The sequence below is a fragment of the Oncorhynchus kisutch genome, unplaced genomic scaffold, assembly GCF_002021735.2.
Source record: "Oncorhynchus kisutch isolate 150728-3 unplaced genomic scaffold, Okis_V2 Okis07a-Okis12b_hom, whole genome shotgun sequence".
Classification (NCBI taxonomy): domain Eukaryota; kingdom Metazoa; phylum Chordata; class Actinopteri; order Salmoniformes; family Salmonidae; genus Oncorhynchus; species Oncorhynchus kisutch.
In genome coordinates this window covers 15,440,009-15,462,508 of record NW_022261984.1, presented here as the reverse complement: position 1 = coordinate 15,462,508, position 22,500 = coordinate 15,440,009, and the positions used below count along the sequence as shown (strand labels likewise).

At 48.5% G+C, this 22,500-nt stretch overlaps 1 protein-coding gene and 1 pseudogene across 3 annotated transcripts in view; both read right to left on the bottom strand.

Moving 5' to 3' along the window:
* Positions 1-13,168, bottom strand: part of LOC116360085 (replication factor C subunit 1-like) — a 50,815-nt pseudogene extending 37,647 nt beyond the window's left edge.
* An 8,796-nt stretch (positions 13,169-21,964) lies between these two features.
* LOC116352818 (ribosomal protein L9) overlaps positions 21,965-22,500 on the bottom strand; it is a 9,539-nt gene continuing 9,003 nt past the window's right edge. For all 3 annotated transcript variants that reach the window (XM_031814620.1, XM_031814622.1, XM_031814621.1), the window contains exon 8: positions 21,965-22,146. The gene's annotated coding sequence lies outside the window, so the exon portion shown is untranslated. The remainder of the gene's footprint in view (positions 22,147-22,500) is intronic.

Below are 22,500 nucleotides of genomic sequence, written 5' to 3'. Positions count from 1 at the left end.
AGGGTCCTGAGAGAGCTGGAGGAACAACACACAGCCGTCAACAACAACAACTAGTCAGACTACACACTAGACCTGGGTCTCATCAACAACAACTAGTCAGACTACACACTAGACCTGGGTCTCATCAAAAACAACTAGTCAACTAGTCAGACTACACACTAGACCTGGGTCTCATCAACAACAACTAGTCAGACTACACACTAGACCTGGGTCTCATCAACAACAACTAGTCAGACTACACACTAGACCTGGGTCTCATCAAAAACAACTAGTCAACTAGTCAGACTACACACTAGACCTGGGTCTCATCAACAACAACTAGTCAGACTACACACTAGACCTGGGTCTCATCAAAACAACTAGTCAACTAGTCAGACTACACACTAGACCTGGTTCTCATCAACAACAACTAGTCAGACTACACACTAGACCTGGGTCTCATCATCAACAACTAGTCAGACTAGTCAGACTACACACTAGACCTGGGTCTCATCAAGAACAACTAGTCAGACTACACACTAGACCTGGGTCTCATCAACAACAACTAGTCAGACTAGTCAGACTACACACTAGCCCTGGGTCTCATCAACAACAACTAGTCAGACTACACACTAGCCCTGGGTCTCATCAACAACAACTAGTCAGACTAGTCAGACTACACACAAGACCTGGGTCTCATCAACAACAACTAGTCAGACTACACACTAGACCTGGGTCTCATCAACAACAACTAGTCAGACTACACACTAGACCTGGGTCTCATCAACAACAACTAGTCAGACTACACACTAGACCTGGGTCTCATCAACAACAACTAGTCAGACTACACACTAGACCTGGGTCTCATCAACAACAACTAGTCAGACTACACACTAGACCTGGGTCTCATCAACAACAACTAGTCAGACTACACACTAGACCTGGGTCTCATCAACAACAACTAGTCAGACTACACACTAGACCTGGGTCTCATCAACAACAACTAGTCAGACTGCACACTAGACCTGGGTCTCATCAACAACAACTAGTCAGACTACACACTAGACCTGGGTCTCATCAACAACAACTAGTCAGACTACACACTAGACCTGGGTCTCATCAACAACAACTAGTCAACTAGTTACACTACACACTAGACCTGGGTCTCATCAACAACAACTAGTCAACTAGTTACACTACACACTAGACCTGGGTCTAATCAACAACAACTAGTCAGACTACACACTAGACCTGGGTCTCATCAACAACAACTAGTCAGACTACACACTAGCCCTGGGTCTCATCAACAACAACTAGTCAGACTACACACTAGCCCTGGGTCTCATCAACAACAACTAGTCAGACTAGTCAGACTACACACAAGACCTGGGTCTCATCAACAACAACTATTCAGACTACACACTAGACCTGGGTCTCATCAACAACAACTAGTCAACTAGTTACACTACACACTAGCCCTGGGTCCTGAGAAGGCTAGTGTGGAGAGAGTTTTCCTCACAGTTTTCCTCTTGGTACTGGCCACTAGTTTCCTGTCCGAGCGCTGGACACTCCCACTGCCAAAGTAGTCCAGGACAGAGGTGGGGGTGTGTTTGGTCTGCGGGGGCGCTGATTTAGGGGTGACGGGGGCTGGAGGAGACTTCTTCTTCATCCCTCCTTTCCCTGTGGCGGGAGCAAGGGTGGGTTTCGGGGGGGACACGTGGCTCTCTTTGGTCCCGTTGCGGGCCTTCCCTGGTTTGGTCACTCCATTACCCTGGGGCTTAGCCTGGGACTTCTTCAGAGACAGGAAGTTATCGCTGTCTGAATCTACAGAGAGGAGGAGCGAGAGAGAGAGAGAGAGAGAGAGACAGAGAGAGAGAGAGAGAGACAGAGAGAGAGAGACAGAGAGAGAGACAGAGAGAGAGAGAGAGAGACAGAGAGATGAGAGAGAGAGAGAGAGAGAGAGAGAGACCGACAGACAGACAGAGAGAGAGGCAGAGAGAGAGAGAGGCAGAGAGAGAGAGAGGCAGAGAGAGAGAGAGGCAGAGAGAGAGAGAGGCAGAGAGAGAGAGAGGCAGAGAGAGAGAGAGGCAGAGAGAGAGAGAGAGGCAGAGAGAGAGCGAGGCAGAGAGAGAGCGAGGCAGAGAGAGAGAGACAGAGAAAGAGGAGAGAGAGAAAGAGAGAGAGAAAGGAGGGAAAGAAATGGAGTCCGTCAGGATGATTCATATTCTGACACGTTACTAGAGTCTGTCAGGATTATTCATATTCTGATACGTTACTAGAGTCTGTCAGGATGATTCATATTCTGATACGTTACTAGAGTCTGTCAGGATGATTCATATTCCGATACGTTACTAGAGTCTGTCAGGATGATTCATATTCTGACACGTTACTAGAGTCTGTCAGGATTATTCATATTCTGATACGTTACTAGAGTCTGTCAGGATGATTCATATTCTGATACGTTACTAGAGTCTGTCAGGATGATTCATATTCTCCCGTTTAGTTCTGGTATTCTGCCGTTATTTCCGGTACGTCCCGGTATTCTCCCGTTATGGAGTCTCGTCTGTCTCACCTGTCTCAGAGACGTACTGCACCGGGTCTTTCTTGGCAGGAGGAAGAGGAGCCGGAGGAAGAGGAGCGTTTGGTTTCTGGGCCTTCTGCTTCTGCTCCACTACCTCCTCCTCAGAGTCTACAGGAGGGAGGGAGGGAGGGAGGGGAGGGGAGGGAGAGAGGGGAGGGGAGGGAGAGAGGGGAGGGGAGAGAGGGGAGGATGTTTGGTGATGACAACAACAAAAATAGCCAGGTGCAAACTTAACCGTTACCTCGGTGTTGTAGACATGAGACCACAGACAAGATGCTGGTTAGTGGCTGGAGTGAACAACAGGAAACCCTCCTTAAGACTCGGGGAGGAAACCCCTCCTTAAGACTCGGGGAGGAAACCCCTCCTTAAGACTCGGGGAGGAAACCCCTCCTTAAGACTCGGGGAGGAAACCCCTCCTTAAGACTCGGGGAGGAAACCCCTCCTTAAGACTCGGGGAGGAAACCCCTCCTTAAGACTCGGGGAGGAAAACACTCCTTAAGACTCGGGGAGGAAAACACTCCTTAAGACTCGGGAGGACTCGGGGAGGCAACCCCTCCTTAAGACTCGGGGAGGCAACCCCTCCTTAAGACTCGGGGAGGCAACCCCTCCTTAAGACTCGGGGAGGCAACCCCTCCTTAAGACTCGGAGAGGCAACCCCTCCTTAAGACTCGGGGAGGCAACCCCTCCTTAAGACTCGGGGAGGCAACCCCTCCTTAAGACTCGGGGAGGAAAACCCTCCTTAAGACTCGGGGAGGCAACCCCTCCTTAAGACTCGGGGGAGGCAACCCCTCCTTAAGACTCGGGGAGGCAACCCCTCCTTAAGACTCGGGGAGGCAACCCCTCCTTAAGACTCGGGGAGGCAACCCCTCCTTAAGACTCGGGGAGGCAACCCCTCCTTAAGACTCGGGGAGGCAACCCCTCCTTAAGACTCGGGGAGGCAACCCCTCCTTAAGACTCGGAGAGGCAACCCCTCCTTAAGACTCGGGGAGGCAACCCCTCCTTAAGACTCGGGGAGGCAACCCCTCCTTAAGACTCGGGGAGGCAACCCCTCCTTAAGACTCGGGGAGGCAACCCCTCCTTAAGACTCGGGGAGGCAACCCCTCCTTAAGACTCGGGGAGGAAAACCCTCCTTAAGACTCGGGGAGGAAAACCCTCCTTAAGACTCGGGAGGACTCGGGGAGGAAAACCCTCCTTAAGACTCGGGGAGGCAACCCCTCCTTAAGACTCGGGGAGGCAACCCCTCCTTAAGACTCGGGGAGGCAACCCCTCCTTAAGACTCGGGGAGGCAACCCCTCCTTAAGACTCGGGGAGGCAACCCCTCCTTAAGACTCGGGGAGGCAACCCCTCCTTAAGACTCGGGGAGGCAACCCCTCCTTAAGACTCGGGGAGGCAACCCCTCCTTAAGACTCGGGGAGGCAACCCCTCCTTAAGACTCGGGGAGGAAACCCCTCCTTAAGACTCGGGGAGGAAACCCCTCCTTAAGACTCGGGGAGGAAACCCCTCCTGAAGACTCGGGGAGGAAACCCCTCCTGAAGACTCGGGGGAGGGAAACCCCTCCTTAAGACTCGGGGAGGGAAACCCCTCCTTAAGACTCGGGGAGGGAAACCTCCTTAAGACTCGGGAAGGGAAACCCCTCCTTAAGACTCGGGAAGGGAAACCCTCCTTAAGACTCGGGAAGGGAAACCCCTCCTAAGACTCGGGAAGGGAAACCCTCCTTAAGACTCAGGGGAGGGAAACCCCTCCTTAAGACTCGGGGAGGGAAACCCCTCCTTAAGACTCGGGAGGGAAATCCTCCTTAAGACTCGGGGAGGGAACCCTCCTTAAGACTCGGGGAGGGAAACCCTCCTTAAGACTCGGGGAGGGAAACCCCTCCTTAAGACTCGGGGAGGGAAACCCCTCCTTAAGACTCGGGGAGGGAAACCCCTCCTTAAGACTCGGGGAGGGAAACCCCTCCTTAAGACTCGGGAGGGAAACCCCTCCTTAAGACTCGGGGAGGGAAACCCCTCCTTAAGACTCGGGGAGGGAAACCCCTCCTTAAGACTCGGGGAGGGAAACCCCTCCTTAAGACTCGGGGAGGGAAACCCCTCCTTAAGACTCGGGGAGGGAAACCCCTCCTTAAGACTCGGGGAGGGAAACCCCTCCTTAAGACTCGGGGAGGGAAACCCCTCCTTAAGACTCGGGAGGGAAACCCTCCTTAAGACTCGGGGAGGGAACCCTAAGAGGGGAGAAGACTCGGGGAGGGAAACCCTCCTTAAGACTCGGGGAGGAAACACTTTAGACTCGACGGACTCTTACAAAGTTTTTTCCCAGAAACCCCCTGCAGGATGATGATAACAGCCAGAGAAGGTGTTGTTTTCCCCCAGAAACCCCCTGCAGGATGATGATAACAGCCAGAGAAGGGTTCTGTTTTCCCAGAAACCCCTGCAGGATGACCCCCATATTCTATGATAACAGCCAGAGAAGGTGTTCTGTTTTCCCAGAAACCCCCCTGCAGGATGACCCCCATATTCTATGATAACAGCCATTGAAAGTGTTGGTTTTTCCCGAAGGCCCGTTGGACATTAGTGCTCTCTGTCCGTTTGAGTTTACAACCAAAACAGTTTCAACGAATATGGAAGAGTAGAAACGCTGGTCGATTAAAGTCTGACTTTACCCAACAGTTCCACAGAGACATATTTCTACATGTTGAGCATGACAAATCATTGTGGTCTACCACTTTATGTCTGTCTCTGACCCCCAGCCTCTCGGACCCCCAGCCTCTCGGACCTATGACCTTGTGTTAGGCTGGGATTCAGCCTAAACCATCGATGTGTCAGCTCCATTGGAATCAAACATTAAATGGCCCATTCTAAAAACACAGGGCCAGCAATACCTCCACTGTCAGAGGTTCAGTCATCATTATCTGACTCAATGACCATTAAATGGCCCACAGAGGTTCAGTCATCATTATTACCTGACTCAATGACCATTAAATGGCCTACAGAGGGACAGTCATCATTATTGCCTGACTCAATGTACATTAAATGGTCCATAGAGGGACAGTCATCATTATTACCTGACTCAATGACCATTAAATGGCCTACAGAGGGACAGTCATCATTATTACCTGACTCAATGACCATTAAATGGCCCACAGAGGGACAGTCATCATTATTACCTGACTCAATGACCATTAAATGGCCCACAGAGGGACAGTCATCATTATTACCTGACTCAATGACCATTAAATGGCCCACAGAGGGACAGCCATCATTATTACCTGACTCAATGACCATTAAATGGCCTACAGAGGGACAGTCATCATTATTACCTGACTCAATGACCATTAAATGGCCCACAGAGGTTCAGTCATGATTATTACCTGACTCAATGACCATTAAATGGCCTACAGAGGGACAGCCATCATTATTACCTGACTCAATGACCATTAAATGGCCTACAGAGGGACAAGCATCCTTATTACCTGACTCAATGACCATTAAATGGCCTACAGAGGGACAGTCATCATTATTACCTGACTCAATGACCATTAAATGGCCCACAGAGGGACAGTCATCATTATTACCAGCCAGAGGGACAGTCATCATTATTACCTGACTCAATGACCATTAAATGGCCCACAGAGGGGCAGTCATCATTATTACCTGACTCAATGACCATTAAATGGCCCACAGAGGGACAGTCATCATTATTACCTGACTCAATGACCATTAAATGGCCCAGAGGGACAGTCATCATTATTACCTGACTCAATGACCATTAAATGGCCCACAGAGGGACAGTCATCATTATTACCCGACTCAATGACCATTAAATGGCCCACAGAGGGACAGTCATCATTATTACCTGACTCAATGACAGCACGCCTCTTTCTCTTTTTATCATTGTCCTTCTTCTTCTTCTTCTTCTCCACCTTGGGGCTGGTGATCTGGAACACATCATCACCATCATCATCATCATCCTCACCACTATCATTATCATCCTCACCCCCATCATCATCATCATCACGACCATCATCCTCACCACTATCATTATCATCCTCACCACTATCATTATCATCATCATCCTCACCACCACCATCATCATCATCCTCACCACCATCATTATCATCATCATCATCCTGACCACCATCATCATCACCATGAATATCATCATCATCACCACCATCATTATCATCCTCCTCACCATCTTCCTCATCATCCACATCATCACCACCATCATTATCATCCTCATCACCATCTTCCTCATCATCACCACCATCACCATCTTCCTCATCATCATCCTGTTCACCACCATGGTCATTATAAGCATAGGCGTGAGCTTAGCAGTGTGGTTGGGGTTAAGACATTGTAGAAATAGGTGGGATTTAGCACTTTGTGGCTATAGAAGCCTTCCTCATCATCATCATCCTCACCACCATCATCATCCTCACCACCATCATTATTACACTGACTAGAGACTCTGGTTTATATTAATACCTTGGTGGTCGACCAGTTCACTGACTAGAGACTCTGGTCCTTGGTGGTCGACCAGTTCACTGACTAGAGACTCTGGTCCTTGGTGGTCGACCAGTTCACTGACTAGAGACTCTGGTCCTTGGTAGTCGACCAGTTCACTGACTAGAGACTCTGGTCCTTGGTAGTCGACCAGTTCACTGACTAGAGACTCTGGTCCTTGGTAGTCGACCAGTTCACTGACTAGAGACTCTGGTTTATATTAATACCTTGGTGGTCGACCAGTTCACTGACTAGAGACTCTGGTCCTTGGTGGTCGACCAGTTCACTGACTAGAGACTCTGGTCCTTGGTAGTCGACCAGTTCACTGACTAGAGACTCTGGTCCTTGGTGGTCGACCAGTTCACTGACTAGAGACTCTGGTCCTTGGTGGTCGACCAGTTCACTGACTAGAGACTCTGGTCCTTGGTGGTCGACCAGTTCACTGACTAGAGACTCTGGTCCTTGGTAGTCGACCAGTTCACTGACTAGAGACTCTGGTCCTTGGTAGTCGACCAGTTCACTGACTAGAGACTCTGGTTTATATTAATACCTTGGTGGTCGACCAGTTCACTGACTAGAGACTCTGGTCCTTGGTGGTCGACCAGTTCACTGACTAGAGACTCTGGTCCTTGGTGGTCGACCAGTTCACTGACTAGAGACTCTGGTTTATATTAATTAATACCTTGGTGGTCGACCAGTTCACTGACTAGAGACTCTGGTTTATAATAATACCTTGGTGGTCGACCAGTTCACTGACTAGAGACTCTGGTCCTTGGTGGTCGACCAGTTCACTGACTAGAGACTCTGGTCCTTGGTGGTCGACCAGTTCACTGACTAGAGACTCTGGTTTATATTAATACCTTGGTGGTCGACCAGTTCACTGACTAGAGACTCTGGTCCTTGGTAGTCGACCAGTTCACTGACTAGAGACTCTGGTCCTTGGTGGTCGACCAGTTCACTGACTAGAGACTCTGGTCCTTGGTGGTCGACCAGTTCACTGACTAGAGACTCTGGTCCTTGGTGGTCGACCAGTTCACTGACTAGAGACTCTGGTCCTTGGTGGTCGACCAGTTCACTGACTAGAGACTCTGGTTTATAATAATACCTTGGTGGTCGACCAGTTCACTGACTAGAGACTCTGGTCCTTGGTAGTCGACCAGTTCACTGACTAGAGACTCTGGTCCTTGGTGGTCGACCAGTTCACTGACTAGAGACTCTGGTCCTTGGTGGTCGACCAGTTCACTGACTAGAGACTCTGGTCCTTGGTGGTCGACCAGTTCACTGACTAGAGACTCTGGTCCTTGGTGGTCGACCAGTTCACTGACTAGAGACTCTGGTCCTTGGTGGTCGACCAGTTCACTGACTAGAGACTCTGGTCCTTGGTGGTCGACCAGTTCACTGACTAGAGACTCTGGTCCTTGGTAGTCGACCAGTTCACTGACTAGAGACTCTGGTCCTTGGTGGTCGACCAGTTCACTGACTAGAGACTCTGGTTTATATTAATACCTTGGTAGTCGACCAGTTCACTGACTAGAGACTCTGGTCCTTGGTAGTCGACCAGTTCACTGACTAGAGACTCTGGTCCTTGGTGGTCGACCAGTTCACTGACTAGAGACTCTGGTTTATAATAATTAATACCTTGGTGGTCGACCAGTTCACTGACTAGAGACTCTGGTTTATATTAATACCTTGGTGGTCGACCAGTTCACTGACTAGAGACTCTGGTCCTTGGTGGTCGACCAGTTCACTGACTAGAGACTCTGGTCCTTGGTGGTCGACCAGTTCACTGACTAGAGACTCTGGTCCTTGGTGGTCGACCAGTTCACTGACTAGAGACTCTGGTTTATAATAATACCTTGGTGGTCGACCAGTTCACTGACTAGAGACTCTGGTCCTTGGTGGTCGACCAGTTCACTGACTAGAGACTCTGGTCCTTGGTGGTCGACCAGTTCACTGACTAGAGACTCTGGTTTATATTAATACCTTGGTGGTCGACCAGTTCACTGACTAGAGACTCTGGTTTATATTAATTAATACCTTGGTGGTCGACCAGTTCACTGACTAGAGACTCTGGTCCTTGGTGGTCGACCAGTTCACTGACTAGAGACTCTGGTCCTTGGTGGTCGACCAGTTCACTGACTAGAGACTCTGGTCCTTGGTAGTCGACCAGTTCACTGACTAGAGACTCTGGTCCTTGGTAGTCGACCAGTTCACTGACTAGAGACTCTGGTTTATATTAATACCTTGGTGGTCGACCAGTTCACTGACTAGAGACTCTGGTTTATATTAATTAATACCTTGGTGGTCGACCAGTTCACTGACTAGAGACTCTGGTTTATATTAATTAATACCTTGGTGGTCGACCAGTTCACTGACTAGAGACTCTGGTCCTTGGTGGTCGACCAGTTCACTGACTAGAGACTCTGGTCCTTGGTGGTCGACCAGTTCACTGACTAGAGACTCTGGTTTATATTAATACCTTGGTGGTCGACCAGTTCACTGACTAGAGACTCTGGTCCTTGGTAGTCGACCAGTTCACTGACTAGAGACTCTGGTCCTTGGTGGTCGACCAGTTCACTGACTAGAGACTCTGGTTTACATTAATACCTTGGTGGTCGACCAGTTCACTGACTAGAGACTCTGGTCCTTGGTGTCGACCAGTTCACTGACTAGAGACTCTGGTTTATATTAATACCTTGGTGGTCGACCAGTTCACTGACTAGAGACTCTGGTCCTTGGTGGTCGACCAGTTCACTGACTAGAGACTCTGGTCCTTGGTAGTCGACCAGTTCACTGACTAGAGACTCTGGTTTATAATAATACCTTGGTGGTCGACCAGTTCACTGACTAGAGACTCTGGTCCTTGGTGGTCGACCAGTTCACTGACTAGAGACTCTGGTCCTTGGTGGTCGACCAGTTCACTGACTAGAGACTCTGGTCCTTGGTAGTCGACCAGTTCACTGACTAGAGACTCTGGTTTATATTAATACCTTGGTAGTCGACCAGTTCACTGACTAGAGACTCTGGTCCTTGGTGGTCGACCAGTTCACTGACTAGAGACTCTGGTCCTTGGTAGTCGACCAGTTCACTGACTAGAGACTCTGGTCCTTGGTGGTCGACCAGTTCACTGACTAGAGACTCTGGTCCTTGGTGGTCGACCAGTTCACTGACTAGAGACTCTGGTCCTTGGTGGTCGACCAGTTCACTGACTAGAGACTCTGGTCCTTGGTGGTCGACCAGTTCACTGACTAGAGACTCTGGTTTATAATAATTAATACCTTGGTAGTCGACCAGTTCACTGACTAGAGACTCTGGTCCTTGGTGGTCGACCAGTTCACTGACTAGAGACTCTGGTTTATATTAATACCTTGGTGTTCGACCAGTTCACTGACTAGAGACTCTGGTCCTTGGTGGTCGACCAGTTCACTGACTAGAGACTCTGGTTTATAATAATTAATACCTTGGTGTTCGACCAGTTCACTGACTAGAGACTCTGGTTTATATTAATACCTTGGTGGTCGACCAGTTCACTGACTAGAGACTCTGGTCCTTGGTGGTCGACCAGTTCACTGACTAGAGACTCTGGTTTATAATAATACCTTGGTAGTCGACCAGTTCACTGACTAGAGACTCTGGTCCTTGGTGGTCGACCAGTTCACTGACTAGAGACTCTGGTTTATAATAATTAATACCTTGGTAGTCGACCAGTTCACTGACTAGAGACTCTGGTTTATAATAATTAATACCTTGGTAGTCGACCAGTTCACTGACTAGAGACTCTGGTCCTTGGTGGTCGACCAGTTCACTGACTAGAGACTCTGGTTTATAATAATTAATACCTTGGTAGTCGACCAGTTCACTGACTAGAGACTCTGGTCCTTGGTAGTCGACCAGTTCACTGACTAGAGACTCTGGTTTATAATAATACCTTGGTGGTCGACCAGTTCACTGACTAGAGACTCTGGTTTATATTAATTAATACCTTGGTGGTCGACCAGTTCACTGACTAGAGACTCTGGTCCTTGGTGGTCGACCAGTTCACTGACTAGAGACTCTGGTCCTTGGTGGTCGACCAGTTCACTGACTAGAGACTCTGGTTTATAATAATTAATACCTTGGTAGTCGACCAGTTCACTGACTAGAGACTCTGGTTTATATTAATACCTTGGTGGTCGACCAGTTCACTGACTAGAGACTCTGGTCCTTGGTGGTCGACCAGTTCACTGACTAGAGACTCTGGTCCTTGGTGGTCGACCAGTTCACTGACTAGAGACTCTGGTCCTTGGTGGTCGACCAGTTCACTGACTAGAGACTCTGGTCCTTGGTGGTCGACCAGTTCACTGACTAGAGACTCTGGTTTATATTAATACCTTGGTGGTCGACCAGTTCACTGACTAGAGACTCTGGTCCTTGGTAGTCGACCAGTTCACTGACTAGAGACTCTGGTCCTTGGTAGTCGACCAGTTCACTGACTAGAGACTCTGGTCCTTGGTGGTCGACCAGTTCACTGACTAGAGACTCTGGTTTATAATAATACCTTGGTGGTCGACCAGTTCACTGACTAGAGACTCTGGTCCTTGGTGGTCGACCAGTTCACTGACTAGAGACTCTGGTCCTTGGTGGTCGACCAGTTCACTGACTAGAGACTCTGGTTTATAATAATACCTTGGTGGTCGACCAGTTCACTGACTAGAGACTCTGGTTTATATTAATACCTTGGTGGTCGACCAGTTCACTGACTAGAGACTCTGGTCCTTGGTGGTCGACCAGTTCACTGACTAGAGACTCTGGTCCTTGGTGGTCGACCAGTTCACTGACTAGAGACTCTGGTCCTTGGTGGTCGACCAGTTCACTGACTAGAGACTCTGGTCCTTGGTGGTCGACCAGTTCACTGACTAGAGACTCTGGTCCTTGGTGGTCGACCAGTTCACTGACTAGAGACTCTGGTCCTTGGTAGTCGACCAGTTCACTGACTAGAGACTCTGGTTTATAATAATTAATACCTTGGTGGCAGGGTTCTTCTTCTTCACTTCTTCGTCTGTTGAGACGGATTTCTTCTTCGTGGATTCCTTCTCCGTGTTGAGTGTTCCATCCTGAGATGGTTTCTGTGCTGCGGGTTTGCTTGATACAAAGAACCGCCTGATATCCTAAGAATGGAAGGGGATGGGGAGAGGAGAGAGTAAATGAGTCCACTGAGCCTAATTGACACCCTATTCCCTATATAATGCACTACAGGGCTCTGGTTAAAAGTAAATAGTGCACTGTATAGGAATATGGTGTAATTTGGGATTTATCCTTGACGTTAAGTGGCATTTGATTTGAAGACATGCATTGCTAAGTTACACATGAGCGATATATGGCTTGGCCAGATACAGTATCTAGCTCTGGTACAATCACATACTTTATATTGAAACTTTACTTAACTAGGCAAATCAGGTAATAACGGCCTACCCCGGACTACGGTGGGCAAAAACTGCGCGACCCTATGGGACTCCCAATCACGGCCGGATGTGATGCGGCCTGGATTCGAACCAGGGACTGCAGTTACCTAAGAGAGCTGCGCCATTCGGGAGCCCAATTTAGCTGCATCAGTTGCTGTAGTTCTAGTACCATCGCATATTTATCTTTATGATCTGCTCATGTAAAAATGCCACTTGATGCCATAATGTTGTTGACAGTATTGACAAGACGACTGTCGCTTTCATGTTTGCCATGTAAACAACTGACTTGCAAAGATAGTCAGCTTCATGCATTGTTTTCATTAGCATGATAGCTAGTGAGTTAGCTAGAAATCCTACTAAAACAACCAACTAAGTTGGGATCTAGTTGGTTTAACTAGCTTATTCGGTACATTCGTAATAGGTCGTGCGTCCTCTAAAACAGTAACATGCGTCCTAACGTTAGCTGACATATGCATTACTGAATCACTTGTGTTGCTGTTGTCAGGGAATGAGTTGTTGATTTGGACGCCGTGACTTACCATAATCCACAACAAAATAAATGAGTTTTTCTTATTGATCGTGATGAGACTAGTTTAGACCAGCAGCTCCTCCTTGGCGCGAAGTGTGATCAGAGCGGAAGAGGAAGTGGAAGAGGGAGACCCATGTCCGCGGAAAACATGTCTCCCTCCAGCAGGTGGCGTTTTTTCTCGTTGTTTCACCCATCAGGCAAGTCGTTTTTTTGTGTGGACGTCAATAAGAGTGTCGAATTTAATCAACAACGACAAAATAAATGGTTTATTTGCTACGTGAGGTTTATTTTAATTTTAATATAATGTAAGTTTCGTAATGCTTTAAGTTGTTACGAATGTACCGGTATAAGTAGGACACGTCACATCCCGGCAACTTTGAGAATAAACACTTTATATATCGGAGATGTTTATTTAATTTCTCCTTTATGTAACCAGGAAGGTCAGTTGAGAACAAGTTCTCATTTATAACTGCGACCCAGACCAAGATAAAGCAAAGCAGTGCGACACATCTACCGGAGATGTTTCTGCATGTCTATAGCAGGAGGCTACTAGTAGCATAGGATCTCTCCACATGTTCATCTGATAGTATGTTTTAGTATGTTCGTTTTAGTATGTTAGTATGTATGTTTTATATTGACCCAGGGGATATGGGACCCTGATTTAACGTTCACGTGTTTATCTTTCATGGAAGATTCTTTATCCATAAAATGAAGAGAACAAACCCTTGCTTCACATTATTTAAGAGAGAATTTAAATATTATTTAGAAATTATCAGTAAATGTAAAAACAAAAAAGCAATAGCACCGTAAAAGTATTTAATAACAAATTGAAAATGAATATTGGTATGTAAACTGTGCTTAGCTGTGGAAATGTTGTGTGTGCGAATGTGAACGGTCCCAACGACACAGACGCTGACAACTACAGACAAACGTCCAGTTTAAAGACCTGCCTGCCACCACTCTCAACAGCTCTCTCTACCCAGGGAACTACACAGACCTGCAGTTTACAGACCTGCCTGCCACCACTCTCAACAGCTCTCTCTCTCTCTCTACCCAGGGAACTACAGACAGACCTGCAGTTTACAGACCTGCCCCCACTCTCACCTCTCTTTCCCACGACCAGGAAAGGACCGTGACGACCAGAGATATCCAATTACCCAGAAACACACACACACGTACCTACCAGTCCCTGTGCTGAGGTAACATGACGTACCTACCAGTCCCTGTGCTGAGGTAACATGACGTACCTACCAGTCCCTGTGCTAAGGTAACATGACGTACCTACCAGTCCCTGTGCTGAGGTAACATGACGTACCTACCAGTCCCTGTGCTGAGGTAACATGACGTACCTACCAGTCCCTGTGCTGAGGTAACATGACGTACCTACCAGTCCCTGTGCTGAGGTAACATGACGTACCTACCAGTCCCTGTGCTGAGGTAACATGACGTACCTACCAGTCCCTGTGCTGAGGTAACATGACGTACCTACCAGTCCCTGTGCTGAGGTAACATGACGTACCTACCAGTCCCTGTGCTGAGGTAACATGACGTACCTACCAGTCCCTGTGCTGAGGTAACATGACGTACCTACCAGTCCCTGTGCTGAGGTAACATGCCGTACCTACCAGTCCCTGTGCTGAGGTAACATGACGTACCTACCAGTCCCTGTGCTGAGGTAACATGACGTACCTACCAGTCCCTGTTCTAAGGTGACACGAGACTTGAACACTGATGGGATCCTACATGACGTACCTACCAGTCCCTGTGCTGAGGTAACATGACGTACCTACCAGTCCCTGTTCTAAGGTGACACGAGACTTGAACACTGATGGGATCCTACATGACGTACCTACCAGTCCCTGTTCTAAGGTGACACGAGACTTGAACACTGATGGGATCCTACATGACGTACCTACCAGTCCCTGTTCTAAGGTGACACGAGACTTGAACACTGATGGGATCCTACATGACGTACCTACCAGTCCCTGTGCTGAGGTAACATGACGTACCTACCAGTCCCTGTTCTAAGGTGACACGAGACTTGAACACTGATGGGATCCTACATGACGTACCTACCAGTCCCTGTGCTGAGGTAACATGACGTACCTACCAGTCCCTGTTCTAAGGTGACACGAGACTTGAACACTGATGGGATCCTACATGACGTACCTACCAGTCCCTGTTCTAAGGTGACACGAGACTTGAACACTGATGGGATCCTCCATGACGTACCTACCAGTCCCTGTTCTGAGGTAACACTGATGGGATCCTACATGACGTACCTACCAGTCCCTGTTCTAAGGTGACACGAGACTTGAACACTGATGGGATCCTACATGACGTACCTACCAGTCCCTGTGCTGAGGTAACATGACGTACCTACCAGTCCCTGTTCTAAGGTGACACGAGACTTGAACACTGATGGGATCCTACATGACGTACCTACCAGTCCCTGTGCTGAGGTAACATGACGTACCTACCAGTCCCTGTTCTAAGGTGACACGAGACTTGAACACTGATGGGATCCTACATGACGTACCTACCAGTCCCTGTTCTAAGGTGACACGAGACTTGAACACTGATGGGATCCTCCATGACGTACCTACCAGTCCCTGTTCTGAGGTAACACTGATGGGATCCTACATGACGTACCTACCAGTCCCTGTTCTAAGGTGACACGAGACTTGAACACTGATGGGATCCTACATGATGTACCTACCAGTCCCTGTTCTAAGGTGACACGAGACTTGAACACTGATGGGATCCTACATGACGTACCTACCAGTCCCTGTTCTAAGGTGACACGAGACTTGAACACTGATGGGATCCTACATGACGTACCTACCGGTCCCTGTTCTAAGGTGACACGAGACTTGAACACTGATGGGATCCTCCATGACGTACCTACCAGTCCCTGTTCTGAGGTAACACTGATGGGATCCTACATGACGTACCTACCAGTCCCTGTTCTGAGGTAACACTGATGGGATCCTACCAGTCCCTGTTCTGAGGTAACACTGATGGGATCCTACCAGTCCCTGTTCTGAGGTAACACTGATGGGATCCTACATGATGTACCTACCAGTCCCTGTTCTGAGGTAACATGACGTACCTACCAGTCCCTGTTCTAAGGTGACACTGATGGGATCCTCCATGACGTACCTACCAGTCCCTGTTCTGAGGTAACATGACGTACCTACCAGTCCCTGTTCTGAGGTAACACTGATGGGATCCTACCAGTCCCTGTTCTGAGGTAACACTGATGGGATCCTACCAGTCCCTGTTCTGAGGTAACACTGATGGGATCCTACCAGTCCCTGTTCTGAGGTAACACTGATGGGATCCTACATGATGTACCTACCAGTCCCTGTTCTGAGGTAACATGACGTATCTACCAGTCCCTGTTCTAAGGTGACACTGATGGGATCCTCCATGACGTACCTACCAGTCCCTGTTCTGAGGTAACATGATGTACCTACCAGTCCCTGTTCTGAGGTAACACTGATGGGATCCTACCAGTCCCTGTTCTGAGGTAACACTGATGGGATCCTACCAGTCCCTGTGCTGAGGTAACATGACGTACCTACCAGTCCCTGTGCTGAGGTAACATGACGTACCTACCAGTCCCTGTTCTGAGGTAACACTGATGGGATCCTACATGACGTACCTACCAGTCCCTGTTCTGAGGTAACACTGATGGGATCCTACCAGTCCCTGTTCTGAGGTAACACTGATGGGATCCTATCAGTCCCTGTTCTGAGGTAACACTGATGGGATCCTACATGACGTACCTACCAATCCCTGTTCTGAGGTAACACTGATGGGATCCTACCAGTCCCTGTTCTGAGGTAACACTGATGGGATCCTACATGATGTACCTACCAGTCCCTGTTCTGAGGTAACATGACGTACCTACCAGTCCCTGTTCTAAGGTGACACTGATGGGATCCTCCATGACGTACCTACCAGTCCCTGTTCTGAGGTAACATGACGTACCTACCAGTCCCTGTTCTGAGGTAACACTGATGGGATCCTACCAGTCCCTGTTCTGAGGTAACACTGATGGGATCCTACCAGTCCCTGTTCTGAGGTAACATGACGTACCTACCAGTCCCTGTGCTGAGGTAACATGACGTACCTACCAGTCCCTGTTCTGAGGTAACACTGATGGGATCCTACATGACGTACCTACCAGTCCCTGTTCTGAGGTAACACTGATGGGATCCTACCAGTCCCTGTTCTGAGGTAACACTGATGGGATTCTACCAGTCCCTGTTCTGAGGTAACACTGATGGGATCCTACATGACGTACCTACCAATCCCTGTTCTGAGGTAACACTGATGGGATCCTACCAGTCCCTGTTCTGAGGTAACACTGATGGGATCCTACATGATGTACCTACCAGTCCCTGTTCTGAGGTAACATGACGTACCTACCAGTCCCTGTTCTGAGGTAACACTGATGGGATCCTACCAGTCCCTGTTCTGAGGTAACATGACGTACCTACCAGTCCCTGTGCTGAGGTAACATGACGTACCTACCAGTCCCTGTTCTGAGGTAACACTGATGGGATCCTACATGACGTACCTACCAGTCCCTGTTCTGAGGTAACACTGATGGGATCCTACCAGTCCCTGTTCTGAGGTAACACTGATGGGATCCTACCAGTCCCTGTTCTGAGGTAACACTGATGGGATCCTCCATGACGTACCTACCAGTCCCTGTTCTGAGGTAACATGACGTACCTACCAGTCCCTGTTCTGAGGTAACACTGATGGGATCCTACCAGTCCCTGTTCTGAGGTAACACTGATGGGATCCTACCAGTCCCTGTTCTGAGGTAACACTGATGGGATCCTACATGACGTACCTACCAATCCCTGTTCTGAGGTAACACTGATGGGATCCTACATGACGTACCTACCAGTCCCTGTTCTGAGGTAACACTGATGGGATCCTACCAGTCCCTGTTCTGAGGTAACATGACGTACCTACCAGTCCCTGTGCTGAGGTAACATGACGTACCTACCAGTCCCTGTTCTGAGGTAACACTGATGGGATCCTACATGACGTACCTACCAATCCCTGTTCTGAGGTAACACTGATGGGATCCTACCAGTCCCTGTTCTGAGGTAACACTGATGGGATCCTCCATGACGTACCTACCAGTCCCTGTTCTGAGGTAACATGACGTACCTACCAGTCCCTGTTCTGAGGTAACACTGATGGGATCCTACCAGTCCCTGTTCTGAGGTAACACTGATGGGATCCTACCAGTCCCTGTTCTGAGGTAACACTGATGGGATCCTACATGACGTACCTACCAATCCCTGTTCTGAGGTAACACTGATGGGATCCTACATGACGTACCTACCAGTCCCTGTTCTGAGGTAACACTGATGGGATCCTACCAGTCCCTGTTCTGAGGTAACATGACGTACCTACCAGTCCCTGTGCTGAGGTAACATGACGTACCTACCAGTCCCTGTTCTGAGGTAACACTGATGGGATCCTACATGACGTACCTACCAGTCCCTGTTCTGAGGTAACACTGATGGCATCCTACCAGTCCCTGTTCTGAGGTAACACTGATGGGATCCTACCAGTCCCTGTTCTGAGGTAACACTGATGGGATCCTACCAGTCCCTGTTCTGAGGTAACACTGATGGGATCCTACCAGTCCCTGTTCTGAGGTAACACTGATTGGATCCTACCAGTCCCTGTTCTGAGGTAACACTGATGGAATCCTACCAGTCCCTGTTCTGAGGCAACACTGATGGGATCCTACATGACGTACCTACCAATCCCTGTTCTGAGGTAACACTGATGGGATCCTACATGACGTACCTACCAGTCCCTGTTCTGAGGTAACACTGATGGGATCCTACCAGTCCCTGTTCTGAGGTAACATGACGTACCTACCAGTCCCTGTGCTGAGGTAACATGACGTACCTACCAGTCCCTGTTCTGAGGTAACACTGATGGGATCCTACATGACGTACCTACCAGTCCCTGTTCTGAGGTAAACACTGATGGGATCCTACCAGTCCCTGTTCTGAGGTAGCACTGATGGGATCCTACCAGTCCCTGTTCTGAGGTAACACTGATGGAATCCTACCAGTCCCTGTTCTGAGGTAACACTGATGGGATCCTACATGACGTACCTACCAATCCCTGTTCTGAGGTAACACTGATGGGATCCTACATGACGTACCTACCAGTCCCTGTTCTGAGGTAACACTGATGGGATCCTACCAGTCCCTGTTCTGAGGTAACATGACGTACCTACCAGTCCCTGTGCTGAGGTAACGTGACGTACCTACCAGTCCCTGTTCTGAGGTAACACTGATGGGATCCTACATGACGTACCTACCAATCCCTGTTCTGAGGTAACACTGATGGGATCCTACCAGTCCCTGTTCTGAGGTAACACTGATGGGATCCTCCATGACGTACCTACCAGTCCCTGTTCTGAGGTAACATGACGTACCTACCAGTCCCTGTTCTGAGGTAACACTGATGGGATCCTACCAGTCCCTGTTCTGAGGTAACACTGATGGGATCCTACATGATGTACCTACCAGTCCCTGTTCTGAGGTAACATGACGTACCTACCAGTCCCTGTTCTGAGGTAACACTGATGGGATCCTACCAGTCCCTGTTCTGAGGTAACATGACGTACCTACCAGTCCCTGTGCTGAGTTAACATGACGTACCTACCAGTCCCTGTTCTGAGGTAACACTGATGGGATCCTACATGACGTACCTACCAGTCCCTGTTCTGAGGTAACACTGATGGGATCCTACCAGTCCCTGTTCTGAGGTAACACTGATGGGATCCTACCAGTCCCTGTTCTGAGGTAACACTGATGGGATCCTACATGACGTACCTACCAATCCCTGTTCTGAGGTAACACTGATGGGATCCTACCAGTCCCTGTTCTGAGGTAACACTGATGGGATCCTCCATGACGTACCTACCAGTCCCTGTTCTGAGGTAACATGACGTACCTACCAGTCCCTGTTCTGAGGTAACACTGATGGGATCCTACCAGTCCCTGTTCTGAGGTAACACTGATGGGATCCTACCAGTCCCTGTTCTGAGGTAACACTGATGGGATCCTACATGACGTACCTACCAGTCCCTGTTCTGAGGTAACACTGATGGGATCCTACCAGTCCCTGTTCTGAGGTAACACTGATGGGATCCTACCAGTCCCTGTTCTGAGGTAACATGACGTACCTACCAGTCCCTGTTCTGAGGTAACACTGATGGGATCCTACCAGTCCCTGTTCTGAGGTAACACTGATGGGATCCTACCAGTCCCTGTTCTGAGGTAACACTGATGGGATCCTACATGACGTACCTACCAATCCCTGTTCTGAGGTAACACTGATGGGATCCTACATGACGTACCTACCAGTCCCTGTTCTGAGGTAACACTGATGGGATCCTACCAGTCCCTGTTCTGAGGTAACATGACGTACCTACCAGTCCCTGTGCTGAGGTAACATGACGTACCTACCAGTCCCTGTTCTGAGGTAACACTGATGGGATCCTACATGACGTACCTACCAATCCCTGTTCTGAGGTAACACTGATGGGATCCTACCAGTCCCTGTTCTGAGGTAACACTGATGGGATCCTACCAGTCCCTGTTCTGAGGTAACACTGATGGAATCCTACCAGTCCCTGTTCTGAGGTAACACTGATGGGATCCTACCAGTCCCTGTTCTGAGGTAACACTGATGGGATCCTACCAGTCTGTTCGGAGGTAACACTGATGGGATCCTACCAGTCCCTGTTCTGAGGCAACACTGATGGGATCCTACATGACGTACCTACCAGTCCCTGTTCTGAGGTAAAGGTAACACTGATGGGATCCTACATGACGTACCTACCAGTCCCTGTTCTGAGGTAACACTGATGGGATCCTACATGACGTACCTACCAGTCCCTGTGCTGAGGTAACATGACGTACCTACCAGTCCCTGTTCTGAGGTAACATGACGTACCTTGTATTGTTTTCACAGGATTCTTGTTACTTTTTATTGTCAGTTTTCGAAAACACTTTGCAGATCTTTGACACACGACTAATATCCAAACGCTCTAACATTGCAGCCCTCTGAACAGACCCCATTTTTTTATACAGCTTCAGACTTTAGTTCCTGTATATCCTGAGCTTTTCTCACATCTCCTAGATAAAGAGGGCATTCAATGTATTTCTATGGGCTACAGTAGTAAAGGCCCAAATCAATTTCTCAAATGAAGGGGTTCCCAAAATAAGAAATTTGAGTAGTTAAATGATCCTTGGTATGACTTTTTAAAAACAATTACACATTATTTTAGACCCCCCCCCCCCCCCCCAAAAGTCTTAAAAGACTCCATATTAATTTTTATCAGGACAGTTATTTTACCAGTTAAGAACTAATTCAAAGGTCATTATCGAAGTGGAAACCGATAACTAACTTGACTGTTGTAATAGACAGGGCTGCAGTTGTCGCTAAGACTGATCTGGGGTCAGTTATTCATCTCACACTAATGGTTAAGATGAGGGGAAGCTGATCCTAGAAGTGTACCCAGGGTATATCCCCCCCCACTAGTAGATTACCAGTTGGGAGGGCCCTTCTAGTGGATTTCTCCCAGTCTATAGTAAATTCCCACTAGTAGATTACCAGTTGGGAGGGCCCTTCTAGTGGATTTCTCCCAGTCTATAGTAAATTCCCACTAGTAGATTACCAGTTGGGAGTGCCTTCAAGTGGATTTCTCCCAGTTGTAATGTGGTAAATTCCCACATGGTTATGAACTAAGCATAAGTAATTTAATGTGATCTGTTTGGTGCGACGCAGAAAATGGGTTGACTAACAGGAAGAAGAGAAATGACCAGCTTGGTTTAAACTACATGAACCAGCCAATAGGAACCACAAACACAGGATATGGGGTGTCGTTGAAAAAAAAGGGAGGGATTTTATTGGTCAATAGTGAGTTCCAGAGATGCATCTGATTCAGTTATTCGTCCGTCTGTTTCCGCCACAGTGGTCTCTTCTCACTGACGTAGATCCCATCCAGGAACTTCCTGATGTCCTTCTTGACCGTGGTGACTTGTTGGATCAGAGTGGCTGGAGGAGACAGAGAGAGACAGAGAGAGAGAGACAGAGAGAGAGAGACAGAGAGAGAGAGACAGAGAGAGAGAGACAGAGAGAGAGAGACAGAGAGAGAGACAGAGAGAGAGACAGAGAGAGAGACAGAGAGAGAGACAGAGAGAGAGACAGAGAGAGAGACAGAGAGAGACAGAGAGAGAGAGAGAGAGAGAGAGAGAGAATAACCGTTCAGAGTAAAAAAAACTAAAATGGGGCACGAGGCATTTAGGGCTGGTTCAGTTCAAACGTCTCTAAAAAGCCCCATAACGCAGGTTACAGGCGTATCACTTCTCTAACGTTGGTTAAAGCCTTGCATGGCAGAAAGATTATAAC